Raw genomic sequence first — 16,573 nt, forward strand, 5'->3', positions numbered from 1 at the left:
TGCATGAGACCTAGTGAGATAGGAGCCAGGATGGCTAAGGAAATGCTTGTGTCACCCCCTGCAATCCCAGCCCCAGGCAGTGCAGCTTACAGCTACAGGAGAGACTCCTCCCCTCTGCTTGAGGAGAAGAGAGAGAACAGTAAAGTGGACTTTGTCTTTTCACTTGGATACCAGCTCAGACGCCATAGGATAAGGTAACAAGCAGAGTCCTGAGGTCTGCATTCCAGGCCCTAGCTCACAGAGGGTATTTCTAGAAACACTGTGGGCCAGAAGGGAACATGCTACCTTGAAGGGAAGACTCACCCTGGCGGGATTCATTACCTGCTGACTAAAGTATCCTTAGGCCCTGAATAATCAGCAGTGGTAGCCAGGCAATACTCGCTGTAGGTCATGGGTGATAGAGCTGTTCCGGCTTCAGGTGTTACCCAGAACATCCCTAACTGTGGTGGCTAAAGGGAGAGACTTCTTATGCTTGAGGAAAGGAGAGAAACGAGTAAAGGGGACTTTGTCTTGCAGCTTGGGTACCAGCTCAGTACCCAAGTGGAGTAGAGAATAGAGCAGGCCCATTGGGTCACCAAATCCAGACCCTGGCTCTTGGACAGCATTTATAGACCTGTCCCAGGCCAAACAGTTACCCACTACCCTGAAAGGAGAGACACAGGCCAGGCAGAATTCACTGCAAACTGACTGAAGAGCACTTGGGGGTGAGTAAACATCAGCAGTAACCAGGCAGAACTTGCCATAGGCTGGGGTGGTGGTGGCTATGGGGAGAGAATCCTCTGCTTGAGAAAAGGAGAGGGAAAAATGGGAAAGACTGTCTAGTGGCTTCAATGCCAGTTCAGCTGCAATAGAATAGAACAACAGGTAGATATCTAAGGTTCCAGACTCCAGGCCCTGACTCCTGGATGACACCTCCAGACATGCCCAGAGCCGGGGGAAACCCACTGTGCTTAAAAGAATGGCACAAGCATGGTTGGCTTTAACACCTGTAGATGGTAGAACCCTAGGGCCTTAAGAGAAGATAGGGGGTAGCCAGGCAGTGGTCACTGCAGTACTTGGGTGAGACCAAGGGTTGTGCTGGCTTTGGGTCTGACCCAGTTCAGTTCCAGTGGTGATGCCCACAGAGTTGGTTGTATTACTCTTCTCCCACCTATGGGCAGCTTAGCATAGAGAGAGAGAGACTTCATTTGTTTGAGTAAAATTAAGGGAAGAGAAGAAGAGTTTCTGCCTGGTAATCCAAGCAATTCTACCAGATCTTACCGAAGACCACCAAGGCAGAATCTCTATGAATCTGTAAGAGCCACAGTGTTGCTGGGCTTGAGGTGCCCCGTAAAGTAGATATAGCTGCAGCAAACAAAGACTTAGTTCACAACATCCAAGTCCCTTTGAATACTTGGAAAGCCTTCCCAAGAAGGACAGTTACAAAGGAGCCCGGACTATAAAGACTAAAATAAATACCTAACTCTTCAATGCCCAGACACAGACAAACATCTACAAGTATCAAGACAATTCAGGAAGACACAACCTCACCAAATGGCCTAAATGGGAAACCAAGAGCCAATATTGGAGAAACAAAGATATGTGACCTTTCAAACAGATAATTAAAAATAGCCATATTGGGGAAACTCAAAGATATTTAAGTCAACATGGAGAAGGAATTCAGAATTCTATTACATAAATTTAGTATAGAAATTGAAATAATTAAAAAGAATCAAGTGGAAATTCTGAGCTGAAAAATTCAACTGATAAACTGAAGAATGCATCAGAGTCTCGTAACAGCAGAATTGATCTAGCAGAAAAAAGAATCAGTGAGCTTGAAGTCAGACTATTTGAAAATAAAGAGTCAGAGGAGACAAAATGAAAAAAATTAAAATGAAGAATGAGGCATGCCTAAAACATTTAGAAAGTAGCCCCAAAGGGCAAATATAAGAGTTATTGGCCTTAAAAAGGAGGTAGAGAGAGAGATCAGGGTAGAAAGTTTATTTAAAAGGATAACAGAGAACTTCACAAACCTCAAGAAACATATTAGTATTCAAGTACAAGAAGGTTTAGAACACCCAGCAGATTTAATTCAAATAAGATGATCCCAAGACATTTGATAATCAAACTTCCAAGGGTCAAGGATAAAGGAAAGATTCTGACAACAACAAGAGAAAAGTAACAAATAACATACAAATGAGCTCCAATGCTTTTGGCAGCAGACTTCTCAGAAGAATCCTAGTGCTAAACTGGGCTCAGAGCCAGTGGACTTGGGGGAGCACATGACCTACTTCAACACAAGTGGGTGTGGCTGAAAGAGTGCTTTTGCCACCCCTCATCCAATTCCAAGCAGCGCAGCTTGTGGATTCAAGAGACCCTTTCCTTCCCCTTGAGGAGAAGAGAAAGAAGAGTAAACAGGCTTTGCTTTGAATCTTGGATATGACCTGAGCCATAGCAGTATAGTAAAGTCATGAGGCCCCCTTTTTAGGCACTAGCTCCCAGATGACATTTCTAGACACACCCTGGTCCAGAAGGAAACCCACTGCCTTGAATGAAAGAAACCAGTCCTAGAAGGATCCATCACCTCCTCACTAAAGTGACCTTGAGCACTGCAAACCCAGTAGCAATACCCAGGTATTATGTCATGGTCCTGGGTGAGACTCTGAGACTTGCTGGCTTCATATGAGACTCAGCACATTCCCAGCTGGGACAGCTATGGAAAGAGACTACTTCTGCTTCAGCAAAGCAGAGACAAATGTAAAAGGAATTTTGTCGTTCACCTTAGGTACCAGCTCAGTCAAAAAGGTATAGAACACCAAGTGCCTTTCTTCTTAGAAGGCATTTATAGACTTGCCCTAGGCCAGAGCAGAGCCCACTGTCCTGAAAAGCCAGTCCCAGGCCAGGCAGCATTCACCACAAGCTGACTGAAGAGACCCTGGGCTTTAAGGCAATATTGGCAGTAGACAAGTAGTACTCCCCATGGGCCACTGGTGGTGGTGGCCATGGGGTGAGGCTTCTCTTCCTGTGGAAAGTCGAGGAAAGAGTGGGAAGTACTGAGTTTTGTGGTTTAAGGACCTGCTCAGATTCAGTACAATAAAACACCAGGTAGATTTCTACGGTTTTTAACTCCAGTCCCTGGACCCTGATCACACCACTGGATTCCCCCAGGGCCTGGAGGAACTCATCATTCTGAAGTAAAAGACAAATACCTGGCTTGCATCATCACGTGCTGATTGTAGAGCCCAAGGGCCTTGGGTAAACATAGGGAGTAACCAGTTAGTGGTTACAGTGGCCCTTGGGAGAGACCCAGTACTGTGCTGGCTTCAGGTCTGGCACAGTGAAGTCCTGGGGGTGGTGGCCACAGGAGTGTTACTCTGTCCCCAGGTCTAGGTAGCTAAGAAGAGAAGGTGAGACTCCTCTTGTTTGGGAGAAAGAGAACAAAAGATTCTGTCTGATAATCCAAATAGTTATTTGCATCTTATCAAAGATTATCAAGGTAGTGCCTCTAAGACTTTACAAAAAACACTTTTTTACTCAGCTTGGGGTGTCCGCTAGTGCAGATATGGCCTAGATCACAAAACGCAAGTCCTTTTGAATACCTGAACAGCCTTCCCAAGAAGAACATGTATTAATACAAACAGCACAGACTGCAAAGACTACAATAAATACTTAACTCTTCAATACCCAGACACAGATGAAATCATAGGCATCAAGAAACCATGACCAGGAAAATATGACCTCATCAACTGACCAAAATAAAGAGATAATATTGGAGAAACAGAGATATGTGACCTTTTGGACAGAAAATTCAAAATAGCTGTGTTGAGAAAAATCAAAGAAATTTAAGGTAACACAGCAAAGGAACTCAAAATTCTATTAGATATATTTAACAAAGATACTAAAATAATTTTTTAAAAAGTCAAACAGAAAATCTGAAGTTGAGAAATGAATCTGAAATAATAAAGCATGTATCAGAGGATCTTAATAGCAGAAACAATCAAGCAGAATAAAGAATGAGTAAGCAGAAGAAAGAACGAGTGAGACAGGCTATTTGAAAGTACAGTCAGAGGACACGAAATAAAAAAAGAATAAAAAACAGTGAAGCACACATATAGGATCTATAAAACAGCCTCCAAAGAAAAAATCTGAGAGTTATTGGCCTTAAAGAGGATGTACAGAAAGAGATAGGAGTAGAAAGTTTATTCAAAGGGATACTAACAGAGAACTTCCCAAACTTAGATAAAGATATCAATATCCTAGTACAAGAAGGTTATAGAACACAAAGCAGATCAAACTACAAAGACAACTACCTAAAGGCATATAATAATCAAACTCCCAAAGATCAAGAATAAAGAAAGGATACTAAAAGCAACAAGAGAAGAGAGACAAATAACACACAATGGCACTCCACTATTTCTGGCAGCAGATTATTTAGTGGAAACTTTACAGGACATGAGAGAGTGGCATGTCATATTCACAATGCTGAGAGAGAAAACTTTTACCCTAGAACAGTCTATCCCATGAAAACATATTTAAAACATGAAGGAGAAATAAAGAACGTCCCAGACAAAGTAAAGCTGAAGGATTTCATCAACATCAGATCTGTCCCACAAGAAATGCTAAAGATAGTAGCTCAACCAGAAAGCAAAGGATATTGTGAGCCGTAAGAAATTATCTGAAGGTTCAAAATTCACTGGTAATGTTAAGAAAACAGAAAGACACAGAATATTACACAAGTGCATCCATGGTATGTAAACTACTGTTATCTTAAATAGAAAGACTAAATGATGAACCAATAAAAATAACTACAACAACTTTTCAAGACATAGACAGTACAATAAGATATAAATAGTTACAACAAAAAGTTTAACAACAGGGAGACAAAGTTTTTATTTGTTTTGTTTTTGCTTGCTTTTTACGAAAACAGTGATAAGTTGTAATCAGCTTAAAATAATGAGTTACAAAATATTAATAGCAAACATTATGGTAAACTCTAATCAATAAACACAAAATGGGGGCACAAAAAGTAAAAAGCGAGAAATAAAAGCATACCACCAGAGAAAATCACTTTCACTAGAAGGAAGGCACAAAATAAGTAAAGAGGGAAGAAAAAACCATCAAACAACCAAGAAAAATAGCAGGAGTAAGTGGTTAGTACAAATAATAACATTGAATGCAAATAAACTAAAATTTTCGATAAAAAGAGATAGAGTGGCTGAATGGATGAAAAAGCAAGACCCTTTGATCTGTTGCCTGTAAGAAATATATTTCATTTATAAAGACACACATAGTCTGAAAATAAAGAAATGAAAAATGATATTCCATGCCAATGGAAACCAAAAAAAAGTGGGAGCAGCTTTACTTGTATCACACAAAGTACATTTAGACACAAAAACTACAAGAACAGATGAAGGAAGTCACTATGTAATGATAAAAAAGTGAGTTCAGCTAGAAGATGTAACAATTTTAAATATATATGAACCAAACATTTGAGGCCAAGGTGGGTGGATTGCTTGAGCCTAGGAGTTTGAGAGCTAGGGGAACATGGAGAAACCCCCCTCTACAAAAAAAAGTATTATATATATATATATATATTTAGCTAAATGTTATATCACACATCTGTAGTCCAAGCTACTTGGGAGGCTGAGGTGGGATGATTGCTTGAGCCCAGGAGTTGGAGGCTGCAGAGAGCTATGATTATGTGACTTCACTCCAGCCTGGGTGACAAAGTGAGACCCTGGCTCCAAAAAAATATATATTAGAATCTTATTTTTCCTTAGAATAAAGCCAACTGACAAACACAGATGTCCTAAGACCCACCCTCAAAGTCCTCCAGTGCTTTTCTACTAGCTATCCTCAATGCTTAAAAACCTTTCCCATCTTTTTTTTTATAGCAGTCAAGTTCAGACTGAGTTCTGACCTCTCTTCATTATTGCAATATTCTTGAATAAAGTCTTCCTTACCTGTTTTATTCAGTGCAATTTCTGCTTTGAAACTAATTAATATAATTGTTGAGAAGAATAAATGAGATAATACACATAAGGCATTCAGTACAGTGCTTGGTCAACATTAAGTGCTCAGTAAATACCAGTTAAATACTATAATTGATTTAACTACTCACATATTGGCTGACATTTTTATTATCTGTAAAAATGTTTTCATTTTACAGTACTGAATTAGTACTCATTCACAATTGCACATGTATTTATGTAGGTTTTTTTCTAGAATGTAGTATATTTATATTTAAAATTTAGTATAGATTTGGGAAGTGGATTTCAAACTTCCTGAAGAAGGTCTCTTCAATGAGAAGAAACCTCAACAACTGGTCTTAGAGAGTGGATTGAGTGAAGAAGTTATAAAGGATTCAAACTAAATTTCCAAACTTCCGCTTGAACAAGTTCAGCTCTACTTTTGTTTGTTTTGTTAGCAGTGGCAGAGATCTGAGTTACCCCAAGTTACTGGCAGTGAATCCATACACATCTGCAGCAATTTCAATTCTTGATTCCTCAGAAGAAAGAATTTGACTGAAGGGCATATATCATAAAAAGAGACCAAGGCAAGTTTCCTAGCAGAAGTGGAAGTTTATTTAAAAGGTTTTAGAGCAGGAAAGAAAGGAAAGTTCACTTGGAAGAAATCCAAGAGGGTGCATGAAAGTTAAAGAGAGAGAGGGTCAAGTGCCCCATTTAACGATGATCCTAGGACTTTAATTAGCTCACCTCTTTCCCATGATTCTTCCCTAAGGGTGGGCTGCCCGCATGCACAGAGCCCACCTTACCTTTGTGAAATGAGCATGTGCAGTGTGTTTATGAAGTTGCATGCATACCCGTCTGAGGATTTCTTCCCTTTTCCAGTGGAGTGTATCCAGAATATCATACTTTGCCATTTTTGTCTCTTAATATGCATGCCCAGAAAGTTTCTTCTCCCTGGGGTCTGCCTGTAGTTAACACTTTAATGTTAGTATCTGTGGACCATCAGGAAATGGTCTCTCCCTGGTGCTGGCTGCCAATTTATTACTTCTAGAGAGGCAATGCAATAATTGCTGAACCAACACCTGACATTTCGAGTGGGTAGGGGGAAGAAGAGCCCTCTCCTGCCCTACTCATGCCTAACTACCTTTAATCTTTTACCCCTCAAGAGCCAAGACCCCTGAATCTTTAGGGGAGAATGAATGAAGGTCTATTTTCCATAACTGCTTCCCACAGACAAAGGGGCAGTAGTGTTCCTGTGGGTCTTGGTCTCTCTAGCTGTCAGGGCAAGAGGGTGACTCCATGCATAGGTGAAAGCAGTATCCAGTTGCAAGGGAGACAGGGGAAGGATTTTGCCTCCTTCCTGTAAAAGGATGCCTCTTGATTATTGAGGGAATAGTATCCCTCACTGAGGATTATCTGGAGCTTGATGGCCTGAAGGTGAGACGAGACAAACCAGGTTATTAGATTAGAAGACATGGACCAAAAGTTGTTCACTGAGGGGCAGGGAATACAGGAATTTTTTATGATTTCTACAACTGGTTTGCACAGAGTAGAAAGCCAGAAGTCAGACTGGTAGAAATTTTAATCTTTTATTTTGGAGGGAGGGGATGTCATTTGCCCCACCTGACAGGCTTATCCCCATAGTCCTTATTCTACTCTTGGTTACAAAAGACTTAAGAGGCTAATCTGAGGACCTCCTGCACAGGGGTACTGGATTCTAAGACAGACTCTTGCAATTTCCTCCGAGTTTATTTTTAAGCCAAGCAGTTTAAGATTTAGGGAAATTAAACTTTTCCCAGTTTTAGGAAATGCATCTGAGGGCCATGTCCCACAGTATGAAGATGCAATTACCCATCTCCCACTGTGAAGAGAGAACATAGGAGATAAAAGAGGGAAAATGAAAAAGAAGGTGTCACCTCTTTCTTCCCATTATTGTTGATGGGGTATTCCTCATCATCCTGAATTCCAAGCTCAACCAGTCTTACTGTGTACCCTTGGTCTCATTTCACCACAATTACCTACTTGAGAACAGAGGAGATCCTGTTATCCCTGTTCCCATGGTAATCTGCTAGCCTGGGACAACACTTCCTGGGTTCCAGACTTAACCAGCCTTTACCATGCACCCTCCTAGCCTTTTGTCTCTGTTCTATGGATCTCTTGCATATGTGACCTTGGGCAAGTCTTGTCTCCAAGACCTTATAGTAACCCTCACTTGAAGTATTTTAGTAATAAAATGATCATCACTTTTCTTAGAAGCTTATTTCTCTGTTAACTGCCACTGGGGCTGGACTTCCCTCTCTTAGAATATGACTTTGAAGGCCTCGTTGCATGTTGAAATGGGTGTGGAACAAATTAGAGAAATGGAGGCTATAGGAGAAGGTGGAAGGAAGCAAGAAGAATGCTCATGAAAAGCCTTCATATGCTCGCAAAAACAGCAGCCCTTGGATTCAAGAGAGAAACGTTTGTTTGCCCTCCAGAACAAAAAGTCAAACAAAGCAGTAACCCTCAAAGTCTTAGGGCTTAGGTTTCGAATTTCTCCTCTTCCCAAAGCCCTACTAGCTTAAAAAGCAAGGGGGTGGAGTCCTTAAAGGGCCAGAGTGAAGGCCTATGCAGGTGGACAACCTGCTTTTCAAAAGCTATCAGAAAACTCAGCACTGCGGCATAATAGGAATGAAAAGCACATGGTGAGTTGTAAAAACTGGCAGGGCCAGAGTTCCGATTTGGTTCTGTCCTGGAAAAGAGGTGATTTTAGTTGAAAGAAAAAGCAGGGAAGAATCAAAGTTCACTTGAGCTGGTAGAAACAAATATAAACCTCAGGGAATATCTACAAGGGAGCCCACACCTTTACTGCCACACAAACTCATAGAACTGTGGTGAGCAAATAACATAGAATGTGTGTTTAAGAAGTCTAGTGGCACGCAAAGTGAAAACAAAGAGGCAGACTTGCCCTCAAGGTGGTAGGTCCGGCAACCAGTGTGCAAAGCCATTTCAGAACACACATAGAGAAAGCAAGAGACAGAGAGAGAGAAAACATTCATGGGGGTCAGACGCCTCCAGCCAAATAAGATGAGGGATAGAAATCTCTTACCACTAGGAAGGTATCCAAGTCACATGCACCAAATATGTTAGCAGTGGCAGAGATCCAAGTTACCCACAGTTACCACCGGAAATCCATACACGTCGGCAGCAATTTCAATTCTTGCCTCCTTAGAAGAAAGAATTCGACTGAGGAGAATAAAGCAGAAAAAAAGAGACTGATGCAAGGTTTAGAGCAGGAGTGAAAGTTGATTTAAAAGGCCTTAGAACAGAAAAGAAAGGAAAGTTCACTTGGAAGAGGTCCAAGAGAGTGCAAGAACGTTGAAGAGAGAGAGGGTCAAGTGCTCCATTTAATCATGATCCTAGGACGTTTATTGGTTCGCCTCTTTCCCATGATTCTTCCCTTGGGGTGAGCTGCCCGCATGCACAGAGCCCACCTTATCTTTGGGAAGTGAGCACATGCAGTGTGTTTATGAAATTGCATGTGTGCCCATCTGAGGTTTTCTTCCCTTTTCCGGTGGAGTGTACTCAGAAGATTATACTTTGCCATTCTTGTCTCTTAATGTGGATGCTCAGGAAGTTTCTTCTCCCTGGGGTCTGCCTTATTTGACATTTTAAGGTTAACAGGTATGGACCATCAGGAAATGGTCTCTCCCCAGTGCCAGCTGCCAATTTATCACTTTTAGACAGGCAATGCAATAATTGCATTAGTGATAACCACTAAATAACATATTTAGTGGTTGAGAGGAAGAGCCCACTCCTTCCCGACTCATGCCTAACTACCTGTAACCATTTTATATATTGGAGTTCAAAGTACATTTTTCTGGAGGACAAAAGTACTAAGAGTTTCTGCTACTAAACATCAACCTGCACAAACATTTGTTAGGGGATGAGAATCCAAGGAATTATGCTTTTATTAATTTTTCCAGGGATTCTGATGAATAGTAAATTGGATAATTGTTAGAAAACTTAGGAACATGGACTTGGAATCAGATGCATCTGGGATCCCTAAGTTCAAATCTACCCACTTAAAAGCTGTAGAGTACCTTTCAGCCCATCATGTGTATCATTGCCAATGACCTGCTTTTATACAATTTACGTTCAATTGCACATGGTAAATCAGATATCCATACCCCCTTAGTGTTACTAATCCCACTTCCCTACAGCTGTCTTTGCGGATATGACTATTGGGAACCAGTTCATTTTCCCTTCTCCCCATCCCAAGTCTGCTGCTCTGATATGGCTGACAATCTTTCTGCTAATTGCTTTAGACATATTGATATTCCTCTAATTTAGTAGTTCCCAAACTTTGATGCACATTAGAATCTCCTGAGGATGTTTTAGAAGTATTGACTCCCAGGTTACACTCTATACCAATTAAATTAGAATGTCTGGTGGTGGATGTCCAGGTAGCAGGAGTTTTAAAATACCCCTAGGTAACTCCAATTTACACAACAATTGGAAACAACTGCCCTGATTGGGGGCCTGATGTGGTTTATTTTCCAAATGTTTCAGTCAGCTACTAGTCCTTGAGCTAATTTTAATTCGAGTCAACAAGCAGCTGGAAAACTTAAGAACTTCAGTGCAAAAAAAAAAAAAAAAAAAAGTTACAGCCCACCTTTCAACAGAATCTCAGCAGTCCCATCACAGCGTCCCTGAGATGCCCCTGCCCTAGTACTGAGAACTCTCCATATTCCATCACTTGCATCAAGAGCAATAATTCGTTAGTGGAGAAAGTGTCTCTGGAAAGACATGAAAGAGAAGATGACATTTGGAGTAGCCTGGAAGGAGGAAAAAGATTTTCACAGGTGCAGATATAGAAGAAAAGAGCCTTATAAAAATTGGCAACAGCCAGAGAAAAGGTATGAAGCTATTGTAGGGAAGAGCACAATGCTACATGTTTTTATATTTTATCATTATTTCTCAGAGTAAATCTGAAGGACTACCCCTGCGGGTAGAAAACAGACATCTGCATTTCTACCAAAGTCCGAAGATCATTCTGGAGTTTGACCTTTACCTAAGAGACAGTTGGATACCCTCCTCAATGGGAAAATACGTTTGGAGTTTACCTTACTTTGCACTCTCTTTTTCTCCCTCCTGCAGGCTTGCTAGCTGCTACGTAACCCCGACGTCAGTTTTTTCTGCCCCCTTGTGGATAGAGTTAGGAACTGTCCTTTACTTTCCCATTCAATTCACTGTGAATGGCCTTGGAAAGCACATTACCTGGAGTCTTATGCCCAGCAAGTAAGATCAGAAACATTAGAGAGATTCTTGGAACATCTCTCTTTTGTCTTTCTGTATTCTTTTAAAAATAAATCTTTTCTTAGCTATATCCAGGGAGTCTGATTCCACAGCCTCCTTGAATTACATTCCTGTGGTAGAGGATGGGGGATTTTGAACGGTAGGCCACACATAATGTTTTTTAGGAGTGGAGATGTTTTGCTGGAGAGTTAACTTGCTGGAAGCAGGATTTTGATGAGATGAACATGAAAGAGGCACACAGGGTGGATTGGATGAGAGAAAAACAAGATAGAGACAGGACCCTCCAGGATAGAGACAGAATAATGTGGGGAGGTGGAGGGCAGACAGATAAATAAAGAGGAGCAGTTGTGGGGAAGAGTAAAAGAAGAGAGGGAAAGATGGTGGAGGGATCTTAGGAAGATGAAAGATGATCAGAGAAGACTGTATAGGTGGATAGGTGAAAAAGAAATATGTTGCAACACCCATTGATTCCATATTTGTACGTAGCTGGCTATTAGTAAGAATTCTTTCTGGTAATGAACCATGTTTTTATGTCTTTCCCATGTATTATGAAACTAAGGGATAATACAACAAATGCTTATCCTGTGATACTAAACCATTTGTGTCTTACAGGATTGCCCTGAAGCTGGTAGAGAGAAACACAGTGCTTTAGTAAATAACGAATTAATTAGATTATCTAACGGTAAGATATGGAAAACATCCTACAGCTTTAAGGTTACTAAAATGCCATTTCTTCTTATCTGACACACCAAAGATGATACCACAAGGACAATTTTTATCACAGGTTGTAGGTGGTATAAAAATGAATATTTTTTAGTTCAGTAGATGAATCAGAAATAATCCTTTTTTAAAGCAAAATTTAATTAAGGAAATTTATTGTACGTCTGTAAATAGTTGAATAGAATTCTCTCCTCCCCAAAAGATTTCATAGCCTTAATGTCCAATACAAATCACATTTAACATTCTACATTTGGATTTTTCCCCACATGACTGAAAAAATCTATTGCAGATATTTGTCCAAAGTGTGGTATACGACCATCTGCATTTCTCCTTTTTATTTCACTCCCAAGAAAATTTGTCCTTAGAAGTAAAATGTCTATCAGCAAACATGATTTTAGGTGTCTTTTTCAGGATGTTGAAAATGAGACATCCTCAATTCTGCCTTTTCAACTATCATTAATGAAGCTTTGATGTCATTTGATACCCAAATCAAATAACGTCATTAATGAAGCTTTGGTATCCTTTGGCACTAAAGTCAAATGGTGTCGTTAATGAAGGTTTGGTGTCATTATCCACTTTTCATGGATAATTGAGTTAATTGTATAATGATTAATTTTTTGATAGCAGAAGTCATGATAAATCTCATATTACCTAGAAAGCATAGATGTCATTGGTGGGTTAATGGCAGTTTTAAAAAATGTGGACTGCAAGATAAAATCATTGGTACTTAAGCTTCAAGGGAATAATGATTGCTAAGAAACCTCAAGGTTAATTCTATAGATAAATGGCTATCATATAGTATCGTATAGTATTTACTATGTGGCAAACATTGTTCTAACAGCTTTATACATTTTTACTTATTTAATCACTGTAATAACAACAAGACATTGGTATTCATATTATTCTCCCTTGCACAGATAAGAACACTGAGGCAAAGGGAAGTTAAGCAATTTGCCCTATGTCAAGCAGCTACTAATTGGCAGAGGTGGAATTTGAACCCAGACAATCAGATTCTAGAATCCATGCTATTAACCACTACATTGTATCACGTCTTATATAAAAGTACCTGGAAAAGAAAGCTGTTGGAATAGTGGTGGAATGCTAATTAGGATTTTGTTTTTGGCCTTTCACAAATATTACAGTGGCTTTTTTTCCTACAGAGAATGCGTTTTCTTGCAATGTGGTATAACTACATTTCCTGCTAGAGCTGACTCTGATGTTATCTATACATAATTCTGAGCCTTCTGAACATTATTATGTGACCTGGTGCTGAGTATGTAGGATGGTATCATTTAAATTCTGGGTTCCTTAACCTATGTTCTTTTCTTTCTAAGCTGTTGGGAGTCATACAACTCCATAGCACTCAAAGTGAAAATTCTACGTTACATGTTCATTAGAATGCACTCAATTGTTTAAGTACTAAAGTTTAAATATTATGAGTCAGGGTCATCCTCTTATATATTTGTTGCAATATTAAATGTGTGGCAGACATGAATGCCCACATACTGTTGTAGTTAATTTCTTAAAGAGCTAAAAAGCCATAATACAATTTTTTTTTTGCCTTAGCTAAGATAACAAGGAATAATCTGTTAGTGTTGGTATGAAATGCACACTAGATAATGTTTTCCTTGTTGATGATTCTTAATACCCATTATTATAGTTCAACCTGAGTATAGATCTCATTTGCTGAATTAAGAAGGATAATTTTAAATAAAACTTTAAAACTGGAACACTTAGTCAACATGACTTTGTTTCTGAATAGTATGTTTTGAAGAAATATACAAAAGAAAATCAGAGGATAACAATATCAAGGATTCATGTTTAAAATACTTTCAGTGTATGTTTTGGACTCATTCCAGACATTGTTCAATTTTCTACATTTAACTTGTGCTAAACAAATCTTAAACAGAACTTTAAAGTAGTCATTTTGTCTTAAGGGCACACAAATGCTTTCTGGCTATGCTTTGCATCCCACTCAGGCTTCTTCATCTACCTTCCTTCCAAAATGTTCTTCTTCCCATCACATCAAATTTCTTAAGCAGCAGGTTCACCTGACCTCAGCTTAGCTGTTAGGAGGAAAAAACTGGTCAATTAAATGTATTCATTAAGGTGTGGTCAATGACTGAAATGCTTGAATATGTTAGCTTTCCCATAAGTATTCGCATTTTAAAAGAATTTCATTTTAACTTAAAGCAATCTCTAATACTAGAATTGCTACAAAAATCTATTTGTCAAGGACAATTTTTCTGGTGTACTACAAATTAAGTCTCCAGGAAAGTAGCTCAAAAGTTGTTTCTCTTGTAAAGCAAAACTGGATATTAACAGAGACCACTTTTTTCAAGATTTTTCAAGAAACATGTATAGATGCTAAAACCCTTGAGTTGTTACACATTTGAGAATGTTTTCTTTACCTTTGAAATAAACAACATTCTAGATGGATACAGAATTATTGGGCTACAGCATTTGATATTGATTGTTCTACTGTTTGCTTGAATCCATTCCCAATGAGATTTTTGAGACCAGCCATGGGGTTTCATTTTGTAAGTCATCTATTTCCTTTGTTGAAATAATTGTTTCTTTCTTTGTCCTTGAAGTTCAAAGATTTTATAAGAATATATCTTGTTCTTAATGAAACACATGGACACAGGGTGGGGAACATCACACACCAGGGGCCTGTCGGGGGGTCCAGGGCTAGGGAAGGGATAGCATTAGGAGAAATACCTAATGTAGATGACGGGTTAATGGGTGCAGCAAACCATCATGGCACGTATATACCTATGTAACAAACCTGCACGTTCTGCACACGTATCCCAGAAGCATAATTAAAAAAAAAAAAAAAGAATATATCTTGTTCTTAAGCATTTCCTAACAATTTTTCCAAGTACCCTTTTGATCTACAACGTCTAAGTTTCCTTTATTTCAGAAAAGTTTGCTTTTATTATGTCTTTCAATTTGGGGGTAATTTCTGCTCCATATTTCAAAAATACCAGTTATTACATGTTAGATCACCATCATCTGTCTTCTATATAAATCATCTTCTTTTGCTTCTTTTGTATCTAGATTCAAGTTCCAGTTCTGCCACTGACTAGCTATGTGGCCTTAGACCAGTTTCATACCCCCTCTGAGCCACTTGTAAAATGTAGCTAATAATAGTATCTGCCTTATTGTTTTGTTGTGAGGTTTGAATGACATAACTGTGTAAACCACTTAGCACCATGGCCTGTAGCTGATATTTATATTAGCAATTATTATCCAAGACTTCAAACACAACATTGAGATAATTGGATATTTACTCTATTAGATTTATTATTAGGGGAGGTTAGAGACCTCTCATTGTGAAAAATATCTCAACACAAAATATTTTCTTTAACCTTCCAATAAATAGAAAGAGCAATCAACAAGAAAGTCTCATTTTCTAAGCAGTTTGGTTAGTCTTTATTTAAATAAACTTTATTTTAATATATTGCCTTTCTTAACATATATTTCCTCACCCGTTTTACTTTCCCTTGCTTTGTGAACTCTTTAGGGGCCCTGAGATTAAACACTTAGAAGGAGATGTAAATGCCCTAACATATTGAGACACTAAGCATTGTTAGTCACAACTAGTCACATAAGTTTAGAGTGAGATGGCAGTCCTTGAAGCTTGAGAAAAGTGTTAGTGAACCCCAGAGCATAATGCATAATTTAGATGGTATTTTAAACCCAGATCCAAATTAATCTGGATAGCTAGAGTACCGTATAAAGTCCTCAGTCTTTTTTTCCTTCCTTCAAACAGTTTCTTGAGTAATTGCCTTCTTGGTTGTACAACTGCAAATCTGGTGTAGGCGACAAACATCCTATTGAGCTTAAGTTCTGGGAGTGAAAGTTGACAATAGCCTGCCAAGAACTTCACTGGGAGGGAATGCTCAGTGTTGTTGTAGCAAGGGAGTCCATGAACAGGACCATTTACAGATTAAATGCCAGAGAAGAATTAAAGCAACAATGCATAGGTGACTGCTCCAATGGCTATAATCAGGGACTTTTCTTTATTGCTGGCATGGGCTCTTGACTCTACTAACTATTCTTATTCTTTTTTTTTTTTTTTTCCCTTCTGTAGCCTCTACTTTTACCTATATATTTACCTCTGAAATTATTTGGGAGTGATGGTGGAAGTTGTGCTGAGAAAAGATTTCATTTTTTCTCTGCTGATTAAATTTCTTAGATCTGTCTCAGATTGACCACTATAAAATCTAAAAATTATAATCTCCATAAGGACAGGGACCATATCTACTATATTTATGTTTAATACCCAGCACAGTGCCTGGCATCTGGTATACACTCAATAAATATTCTCTGAATCAATGAATGAATGAGTGAATAAAAAAACAAAGACTTCCTTAGCTATGTGCTTATCAGCCTTATGTGTCATTTGTATACAATCCCTATTGTTATCTATCTTGAATAAATGTGTTCTCTCCCTGATACAGTATCTTTTCTTTAAAAAAAAAAAAGGTAGATAAATTAGAAATTTCTTTTAGTGGGCATCGCTTAAATGTTTCTTATTGTATTGTAATCTCCAAGCTGTGATAAACATTTGGAGTTTGTCTAAACATAATTAATAAATGTAT

The sequence above is a fragment of the Gorilla gorilla genome, chromosome X (genome assembly GCF_029281585.2).
Source record: "Gorilla gorilla gorilla isolate KB3781 chromosome X, NHGRI_mGorGor1-v2.1_pri, whole genome shotgun sequence".
In the NCBI taxonomy this organism is placed as follows: Eukaryota; Metazoa; Chordata; class Mammalia; order Primates; family Hominidae; genus Gorilla; species Gorilla gorilla.